Source organism: Chiloscyllium plagiosum, chromosome 37, assembly GCF_004010195.1.
Source record: "Chiloscyllium plagiosum isolate BGI_BamShark_2017 chromosome 37, ASM401019v2, whole genome shotgun sequence".
NCBI classification, from domain to species: Eukaryota; Metazoa; Chordata; class Chondrichthyes; order Orectolobiformes; family Hemiscylliidae; genus Chiloscyllium; species Chiloscyllium plagiosum.
In genome coordinates this window covers 23765334-23775219 of record NC_057746.1, presented here as the reverse complement: position 1 = coordinate 23775219, position 9886 = coordinate 23765334, and positions in this window count along the sequence as shown.

Below are 9886 nucleotides of genomic sequence, written 5' to 3'. Positions count from 1 at the left end.
TGTGTGGCTATTAGGGATAGCTGGTCGTGTCGTTTCGTGGCTAGTTGATGTTCGTGGATGTGGATTGTTAGCTGTCTTCCTGTTTGTCCTATATCGTGTTTTGTGCAGTCCTTGCATGGGATTTTGTACGCTACGTTAGTTTTGCTCATGCTGGGTATCGGGTCCTTAGTTTTGGTGAGTTGTTGTCTGAGAGTGGCTGTTGGTTTGTGTGCTGTTATAAGTCCTAGTGGTCGCAGTAGTCTGGCTGTCATTTCAGAGATGTTCTTGACGTATGGTAGTGTGGTTAGTCCTTTGGGTTGCGGCATGTCCTCGTTCTGTTGTCTTTCCCTTCGGCATCTGTTAATGAAATTGCGAGGATATCCATTTTTTGCGAATACCTTGTATAGGTGTTCCTCTTCCTCTTTTTGCAGTTCTGGTGTGCTGCAGTGTGTTGTGGCCCTTTTGAACAGTGTCATGATGCATACGTCAAGAACATCTCTGAAATGACAGCCAGACTACTGCCATTTGGAGAACTAGCCATTTGGATACAGAACTGGCTCAAAGGTAGAAGACAGAGGGTGGTTGTGGAGGATTGTTTTTCAGACTGGAGACCTGTGACAAATGAAGTGACAGAAGGTTCGGTGCTGGGCCCTCTACTTTTTGTCATGTACATAAATGATTTGGATGCGAGCATAAGAGGTGCAGTTAGTAAGTTTGCAGATGACACCAAAATTGAAGGTGTAGTGGACAGCGAAGAGGGTTACCCCTGGATCTTGACCAGATGGGTCAATGGGCTGAGAAGTGGCAGATGGAGTTTAATTCAGATAAAAGCCAGGTGCTGCATTTTGGGAAAGCAAATCTTAGGACTAATACACTTAATGGTAAGGTCCCAGGGAGTGTTACTGAACAAAGAGACCTTGGACTGCTCCTTGAAAATTGAGTCGCAGGTAGATAGGATAGTGAAGAAGGCGTTTGGTATGCTTTCCTTTATCGGCCAGAGTATTGAGTACAGGAGTTGGGAGGTCATGTTGCGGCTGTACAGGACATTGGTTAGGCCACTGTTTAAATATTGCGTGAAATTCTGATCTTCTTCCTATCAGAAAGATGTTGTGAAACTTGAAAGGGTTCAGAAAAGATTTACAAGGATGTTGCCACGGTTGGAGGATTTGAGCGAGAGGGAGAGCCTGACAGGCTGGGAGGCTGATGGGTGATTTAATAGAGGTTTACAAAATTATGCGGGACATGGATAGAATAAATATGCAAAGTCTTTTCCTTGGTGTCGGGGAGTCTTGAACTAGAGGGCATAGATTTAGGGTGAGAGGGTAAAGATATAAAAGAGACCAACGGAGCAACGTTTTTTGCACAGAGGGTGGTACGTGCATGGAATTAGCTGCCAGAGGAAGTGGTGGAGGCTGGTACAATTGCAACGTTTAAAAGGCATTTGGATGGGTATATGGATAGGAAGGGTTTGGAGGCATATGGGCCGGGTGCTGGCAGGTGGGACTAGATTGGGTTGAGATATTTTATCAGCATGGACGGGTTGGACCGAAGGGTCTGTTTCCATGCTGTATATTTCTATGATTCTATGACTCTAGTGGTGCTCTGCATCGAATCTCCACTTTACAGCTCCTTTACAACATTTCTCAGACTTACAGATTCCATGCCTATCTTCTCCCATTTGCATGTGCCTTTATTATCACCCTGCACCAATTCTCTTACTTACTAATACTATGCACCAATTCTTAAATTCACTGTTGCCTAACACCAATTTCCCCGTTTCCTGATGTCCTGAACAAGGTCTCCACTCAGTGCTCTCCTTACCAAATATTTGTGACGACCCAGCCCAATTGTCCCGTTTAGGTGTGTCCCACTCTAATTCTCCCATTCAGTATTGACCTACTGCGTTTCTCCTATTTAGTGCTGCACTGCTCCAATTCTTCTATTACATCCTATTCTGCACCAATTGGCCCGTTTAGGGCTAGACTGCCCAAATTCTCCCATTTACTGTGGCCTGCCCCAATTCTCCCATTTAGTGAGACACGACACTAATTCTCCCCTTTTGGGCTATTCAACTGAAGTTTCCCTTTTAGTGCGCCACTGCCCCAATTTTCCCATTTCATGGTACATGATCGAATCCTCTCATTTAATGTGACACTGCCCCAACTTTCTGATTCAGTACAACAATGCCCAAATTCTCCCGTGTAGTGATAAACTGCACCAATTCTCCCATTTACTGCCACACTTCTCTAATTATCCCATTTAGCGTGACACTGCCCCAATTCTCCCATTTAGTGAGAACCTGAACCATTTTTCCCATTTAGTGCAACATTGCACCAACTCTCAGTATTGAGCATTGTCTTGCCCGAATACTCTCTTTTACTCTGATACACATCTTCAACACAATAGTGCCCTGTTCAATGTTTTTCTTCCATTTAGTGGTGCCCTACATGGATCAAAGTGTTGCTCCTTTGCAACATTTCTCCGACTTACGGATTTCATGCCTGTTTTCTCCCATGTATCTGGGGTCTTATTACAACGTTGCACCAATTTTCTCATTTACTGATGCCATGTACCAGTTCTCCAATTCCCTGTTGTCCAACACCAATTCCCCGTTTCCTGATGTCCTGAACAAGTTCTCCACTCAGTGTTGCCCTGCATCAAATATTAATGATGCCCCAGCCCAATTGTCGCGTTAATGCTACATTGCACCAACTGTCAGTTTGAGTATTGTCTTGCCCGAAATCTCTATTTTGCTCTGATACACATTTTCAACACAATGGTGCCCTGCTCAATATTTTTTTCCATTTAGTGTTGCCCTACCTGGAGTAAAGTGATGCATGTTTACAATGTTTATCTGACTTACGGATTCCAGTCGTGTGTTCTCCCATTACATGTGCTCTTATTACCACCGTGCACCCATTTTCTTATTTAATGATGCCATTCACTAATTCTCTAAATCCCTGTTGCCCAACAACAATTCCCCCACTTCCTGATTTCATGAACATGTTCTCCACTCGGTATTGCCCCAAAGCAAATATTGGCTGATGTCCCAGCCAATTGTCCCATTTAGGGGTGTCTGCTCTAATTCTCCTATTCAGTATTGACTTTCCCCAAATCTCCTATTTAGTGCTACACTAAATAGTGTGCCCATTTCATCCTATTCTGCACCAATTCTCCCATCCAATGCTACATGTTCCAATTCTCCCATTTTGTGCTACACTGCCCCTTTTCTTGCATTTATTGTCAGAATTCTCTACTTCTGGCGACACCTATATCAAATTCCCAATACGGGGATCCTGCACGAATCCCACCTTTTGTGGTGAACTTTACCAGCTCTCCCATTTAGGTATTCCCAGACGCACATTTTCCACATAATGGTGCGCTGCTCAAATTGTTTTCATTTCGTGGTGCCGTGCATCGAATCTCAACTTTACTGCTGCTTTGCAAAATTTCTCTGACTTACTGATTCCATGCCTGTGTTCTCCCATTTACGTGTCCTCTTAATACCTCCCGGCACCAATTCTCTTATTTACTGACACCATGCACCAATTCTCCAATTCACTGCTGCTCAACACCAATTTCCCCATTTCCTAATGTCCTGAACAAGTTCTCCAGTCAGTCCTGCCCTACACCAAATATTCGTGATGGCCCAGCCCAATTGTCGCATTTAGAGCTGCCCCACTCTAATTCTCCTATTCAGTATCGACGTACCCCAATTCTCCTATTTCGTGCTACCCTGCACCCCATTATCCCATTTCATCCTATTCTGCACCAATTCTCCCACTTAGGGCTAGACTGCCCCAATTCTCCTATTTATTGCGACATTATCCAATTCTACCATTTAGTGTGATACGACCCTAATTCTCTCATATTGGGCTATTCAACCAAAGTCTTCCATTTAATGTGACAGTGCCCCAACTTTCTGATTCAGTACTACAATGCCCAAATTCTCCCACTTAGTGCTACTCTGCCCAAATTCTCCCATTTAGTGCTAAACTGCACAAACTCTCCCATTTACTACTAAACTGCACCAATTCTCCCATTTAGTGCTACATTGCCCCAGCTCCCCCATTTCGTGCTACACTGCCCCAATTCTCCTATTTCGTGCTGCACTGCACCAATTCTCCCATTTCGTGCTATACTGCCCTAATTTCCCCATTTAGCATGACACTGCCCCAATTCTGCCATTTAGTGTGATATTGCACCAACTCTCAGTATTGAGTGTTATCTTGCTCAAATTCCCTCTTTTACTCTGACATATCTTCAACACAATGGTGCCCTGCTCAATGTTTCTTTCCATTTAGTGGTGCTCTATGTGGAGTAAAGTTTGCAACATTACCGACTTACGGATTTCATGCCTGTGTTCTCCCATTTACATGTGGTCTTATAACCACCCTGCACCAATTCTCTTATTTATTGATGCCATGCGCCAATTCTCCAATCTGCTGTTGCCTGACAACAATTACCCCATTTTTCTGTTGTCCGGAAACAAGTTCTTCACTCAGTGTTGCCGGACACCCAAATATTAGTGATACCCCAACCCAATTGTTCCATTTGGGGTGTGCTACTCTAATCCTCCTATTCAGTATTGAGCTTCTCCAATTCTCTTGTTTAGTGCTACACTGCACCCATTCTCCCAATTCATCCTATTCTGCACCAATTCTCCCATATAGGGCTAGACTGCCACAATTTTCCCATTTAGTGTGACACTGCCCCAATTTTCACAATTAGTGCAACATGACCCTAAATCTCCCATTTTGTACTATGCAACTGAAGTCTCCCTTTCATTGTGACACTGACCCAATTTTCCCATTTAATGCTCCATGGTCCAATCCTCCCATTTATGCGGCACTGCCCCAACTTTCCCATTTGTACTACTCTGCCCAAATTCTCCCATGTAAAGCTAAAAGGCACTGCATCTCCCATTTAGTGCTACTCTGCCACACCTCCCCCATTTAGTGCGACACTGCCCCAATGCTCCCATTTCGTCTTACACCGCCCCAATTCTCCCATTTAGTGAGAACCTGCACCATTTCTTCTATTTAGTGCAACATTGCATCAACTCACAGTATTGAGTATTGCCTTGCCAAAATTCTGTCTTTTACACTGATACACATCTTGAACACAATGGTGCCCTGTTCAATGTTTTATTTTTCCATTTAGTGGTGCCCTACGTGGAGTAAAGTGGTGCTCTTTTGCAACATTTCTCTGACTTATGGATTCCATGCCTGTGTTCTCCCATTTATCCGTGCACTTGTTGCCACCTTGCACCAATTTTCACATTTATTGATGCCATGTACCAGTTCTCCAATTCACTGTTGTCCACCACCAATTCTCCCGTTTCCAGATGTTCTGAACAAGTTCTATGCTCAGTGTTGCCCTTCACCAAATATTAGTGATGCCCCATCCCAATTGTTGCATTTAGGGGTGCGCTACTCTAATTCTCCCATTCGTGATTATCATTCCTCAATTCTCCCATTTAGTGCTACACTGCACCCATTCCCTCATTTCATCTAATTCTGCACCAATTCTCCAATTTAATGCTAAACGCCCCAATTCTCCTATTTTGTGCTACCCTGCACCAATTCTCGCTTTTAGTGCCAAAATTGTCTTGCCTTGGCGGCTCCTACATCAAATTCCCAAATCTGATCCTGCGTCAATCCTACCTTTACTGGTGAAATGTACAAACTCTTCCATCTAGTTATTCCATGACACACATTTTCCACATAATGTTGCCCTGCTCGAATTATTTTCATTTAGTGGTGCCCTGCATCAAATCTCCATTTCACTGCTCTTTTGCAACATTTCTCTGACTTACGGATTCCATGCCTGCGTTCTCCCATTTACATGTGCTGTTAATACTGCCCTGCACCAATTCTCTTATTTACTGAAGTCATGCACCAATTCTCCAATTCGCTGTTGCCCAACTCCCCCATTTTCTAATGTCCTGAAATAGGTTCCCCACTCAGGGTTGCCCTGCAACAAATATTGTCCAGTGCCCCAGCCCAATTGTCCCATTTAGGAGTGCGCTACTCTAATTCTCTCATTCAGTATAGACCTAACCCAATTCTCCTATTACGTGCTACACTGCAGCCATTCTCCCATTTCATTCTATTGTGCACCAAATCTCCCATTTAGGGCTAGACTACCCAAATTTTCCCATTTAATGTGACACAACCCTAATTCTCCCATTTAATGCAACACTGGCCCAACTTTCCCATTCAGTACTACAATGCCGAAATTCTCCCATTTAGAGCTAAACTGCACCAATTTTACCATATAGTGCTACCCTGCCCACTTCCCCCATTTAGTACGATACTGCCCCAATGCCTCCCATTTCGTGCGACACTGCCCCAATTCTCCCAGTTCGTGCTACACTGACCCAATTCTCCCATTTAGCGTGACACTGCCCCAATTCTCCCATTTAGTGCGACATTGCATCAACTGTCAGAATTGAGTAATGTCTTGCCTAAATTCTCTCTTTTACTCTGATGCACGTCTTCAACACAATAGTGCCCCGTTCAATTTTTTTTCCATTTAGTTGTACCCTACGTGGAGAAAATGGTGCTTCTTGGCAATATTTCTCCGACTTATGGATTCCATTTCTGTGTTCTTCCATTTACTTAGTTTCTTCTAACCAACCTGAACCAATTCTCTTATTTTCTGATGCCATGCACCAATTCTCCAATTCGCTGTTGCCCAACACCAATTCCCCCATATCCTGATGTCCTCAAACAAGTTCTCCACTCTGTGTTGCCCTGCAACAAATATTGGCCATTGCTCCAGCCTAATTGTCCCATTTAGGGGTGCGCTACTCTAATTCTCCCATTCAGTATTGACCTACCCCAATTTTCCTATTTCGTGGTATGCCACCCATTCTCCCATTTCATCCTATGTGCACCAATTATCCCATTTAGTGCAACATTGCCCCAATGCTCATTTCGTGCTACACTGCCCCAAATCTCCGATTTCGTGCTACACTGCTCTAATTCTCCCATTTCGTGAGAACCTGCACCCTTTCTCCTATTTAGTGCGATATTGCACCAACTCTCAGTATTGAGTATTGCCTAGCCAAAATTCTCTTTTACTCTGATACACATCTTCAACACAATGATGCCCTGTTCAATGCTTTTTTCCCATTTAGTGGTGCCCTACGTGGAGTAAAGTGGTGCTCTTTTGTAACAGTTCTCCGACTTACGGATTCCATGCTTGTGTTCTCCCATTTATCTGTGCTCGTATTACAACCCTGCACCAATTTTCTCATTTACTGATGCCATGTACCAGTTCTCTAATTCACTGTTGTCCAACACCAATTCCCCTATTTCCCGATGTCCTGAACATGTTCTAAACTCAATGTTGCCCTTCACCGAATATTAATGATGCCCCAGCCCAAGTGTACTATTTAGGGGTGCGCTACTCTAATTCTCCCATTCCTTATTGTCATTCCCCAATTCTCCCATTTAGATGCTGCACAAATCCCTCCTTTTTTGGTGAGCTGTATCATCTCTTCCATTCAGTTATTCCGTAACACACATTTTCCACGTAATGCTGCCCTGCTCAAATTGTTTTCATTTAGTGGTGCCCTGCATCGAATCTCGACTTCACTGCTCTTTTGCAACTGTTCTCCGACTTACAGATTCCAAGCGCACGTTCTCCCATTTACATGTGTTCTTATTACTGCCCTGCACCAATTCTCTTCTTTACTTATTCAATGCACCAATTCGGTTCAAACAATGACTGCAGATACTGGAAACCAGAGTCTAGATTAGAATGGTGCTGGAAAAGCACAGCAGTTCAGGCAGCATCCCAGAAGGTCTTTTGCCCGAAATGTCGATTTTACTGCTCCTCGGATGCTGCCTGAACTGATGTGCTTTTCCAGCACCATTCTAATCTAGACAACGCACCAATTCTCCAATTCGCTGTTGCCCAACACCAATTCCCCCATTTCCTGATATCCTGAAACAAGTTCCCCACTTAGTGTTGCCCTGCAACAAATATTGGTCAGTGCCCCAGCCCAATTTGGGCCATTCAGCTGAAGTCTCTCTTTTAATGTGACACTGCCACAATTTTCCCATTTAATGCTACAATGTCCAAACGTCCCATTTAATACGACATTGCCCCAACTTTCCCTTTCAGTACTACAATGCGCAAATTATCAATTTAGTGCTCCTTTGCTCAAATTCTCCCATTTAGAGCTAAACTGCCCAATTCTCCCATTTAGTGCTACACTTCCCCAGTGCTTCCATTTCGTGCCACACTGCCCCATTTCTCCCATTTAGTGCGACATTGCATCAACTCTCAGTATTGAGTAAAGCCTTGCCAAAATTCTCTCTTTTACTCTGATACTCATCTTCAACACAATGGTGTCCTGTTCAATGTTTTATTTTTCCATTTAGTGGTGCCCTAAATGGAGAAACTGGTGCTCCTTTACAACATTGCTCCAGCTTATGGATTCCATGCCTGTGTTCTCCAATTTACATATGTTCTTATTACCACCCTGACCCAATTCTCTTGTTTTCTGATGCCATGCACCAATTCTCCAATTCGCTGTTGCCCAACATCAATTTCCCCATTCCATGTCGTCGTCAAACAAGTTTTCCACCCAGTGTTGCCCTGCAACAAATATTGGCCATTGCCCCAGCCCAATTTTCCCATTTGGTGGTACGCTACTCTAATTCTCCCATTCAGTATTGACCTACTTAATTCTACTATTTAGTGCTCCACTTGACCTATTCTCCCATTTCGTCCTATTGTGCACCAATTATCTTATTTAGGGCTAGACTGCCACAATTTTCCCATTTAGTGCGACACTGCCGCAATTCTTCCATTTAGCGATAACCTACACCATGTCTCCCATTTAGTGGGACATTGACCCAACTCTCAGAATTGAGTATTGCCTTGCCAAAATTCTCTCTTTTCCACTGATACACATCTTCAACACAATGGTGCCTGTTCTGTGCTTTTCTTTCATTTAATGGTGTCCTACATGAGTCAGGTGGTGCTCCTTTGCAGCATTTCTCCGACTGACGGATTCCATGCCTGTGTTCTCCCATTTATCTGTGCTCTTATTACCACATTGCACCAACTTTCTCATTTACTGATGCCATGTACCGGTTCTCCACTTCACTGTTGCCCAACTCCAGTTCCCCCGTTTCCTGATGTCTTAAGCAAGTTCTCCACTCAGTGTTGCCCTTCACCAAATATTAGTGATGCCCTGGCCCAATTTTTCCATTTCGTGGAGCGTTAATCTAATTCTCCCATTCATGATTGACATTCCCTAATTCTCCCATTTAGTGTACACTGCACCCATTTTCCCATTTCATCCTATTCTACACAAATTCTCCTATTTAATGCTGAACGCACCAATTCTCACTTTTCGTGCCAGCATTATCTTACTTTGGCGGCACCAACATTAAATTTCCAAAACTGATCCTGCATCAATCTTGCCTTCTCTGGTGAATTGTACCCACTCTTCCATTCAGTTATTCCGTGGCACACATTTTCCACATAATGTTGTCCTGCTCAAAATGGTTTCATTTAATGGTGTCCTGCATCGAATCTCCACTTTACTGCTCTTTTGCAACTTTGCTCCAACTTGCAGATTCCGTGCCTGTGTTCTCCCATTTACATGTGCTCTTATTACTACCCTGCACTAATTTTCTAATTTACTGATGCCATACAGCCATTCTCCAATTCACTGTTGCTCAACACCAATTTCCCCCATTTCCTGATGTCTGAAACAGGTTCTCCACTCAGTGTTGCCCTGCACCAAATATTGGCCATTGCCCCAACCCTATTGTCCGATTTGGGGTGCCCAACTCTAATTGCCCCATTCAGTATTGACCTTCCCAAAATCTCCTATTTAGTGCTACACTGCACTATTTCACCCTATTCTGCACTAGGTCTC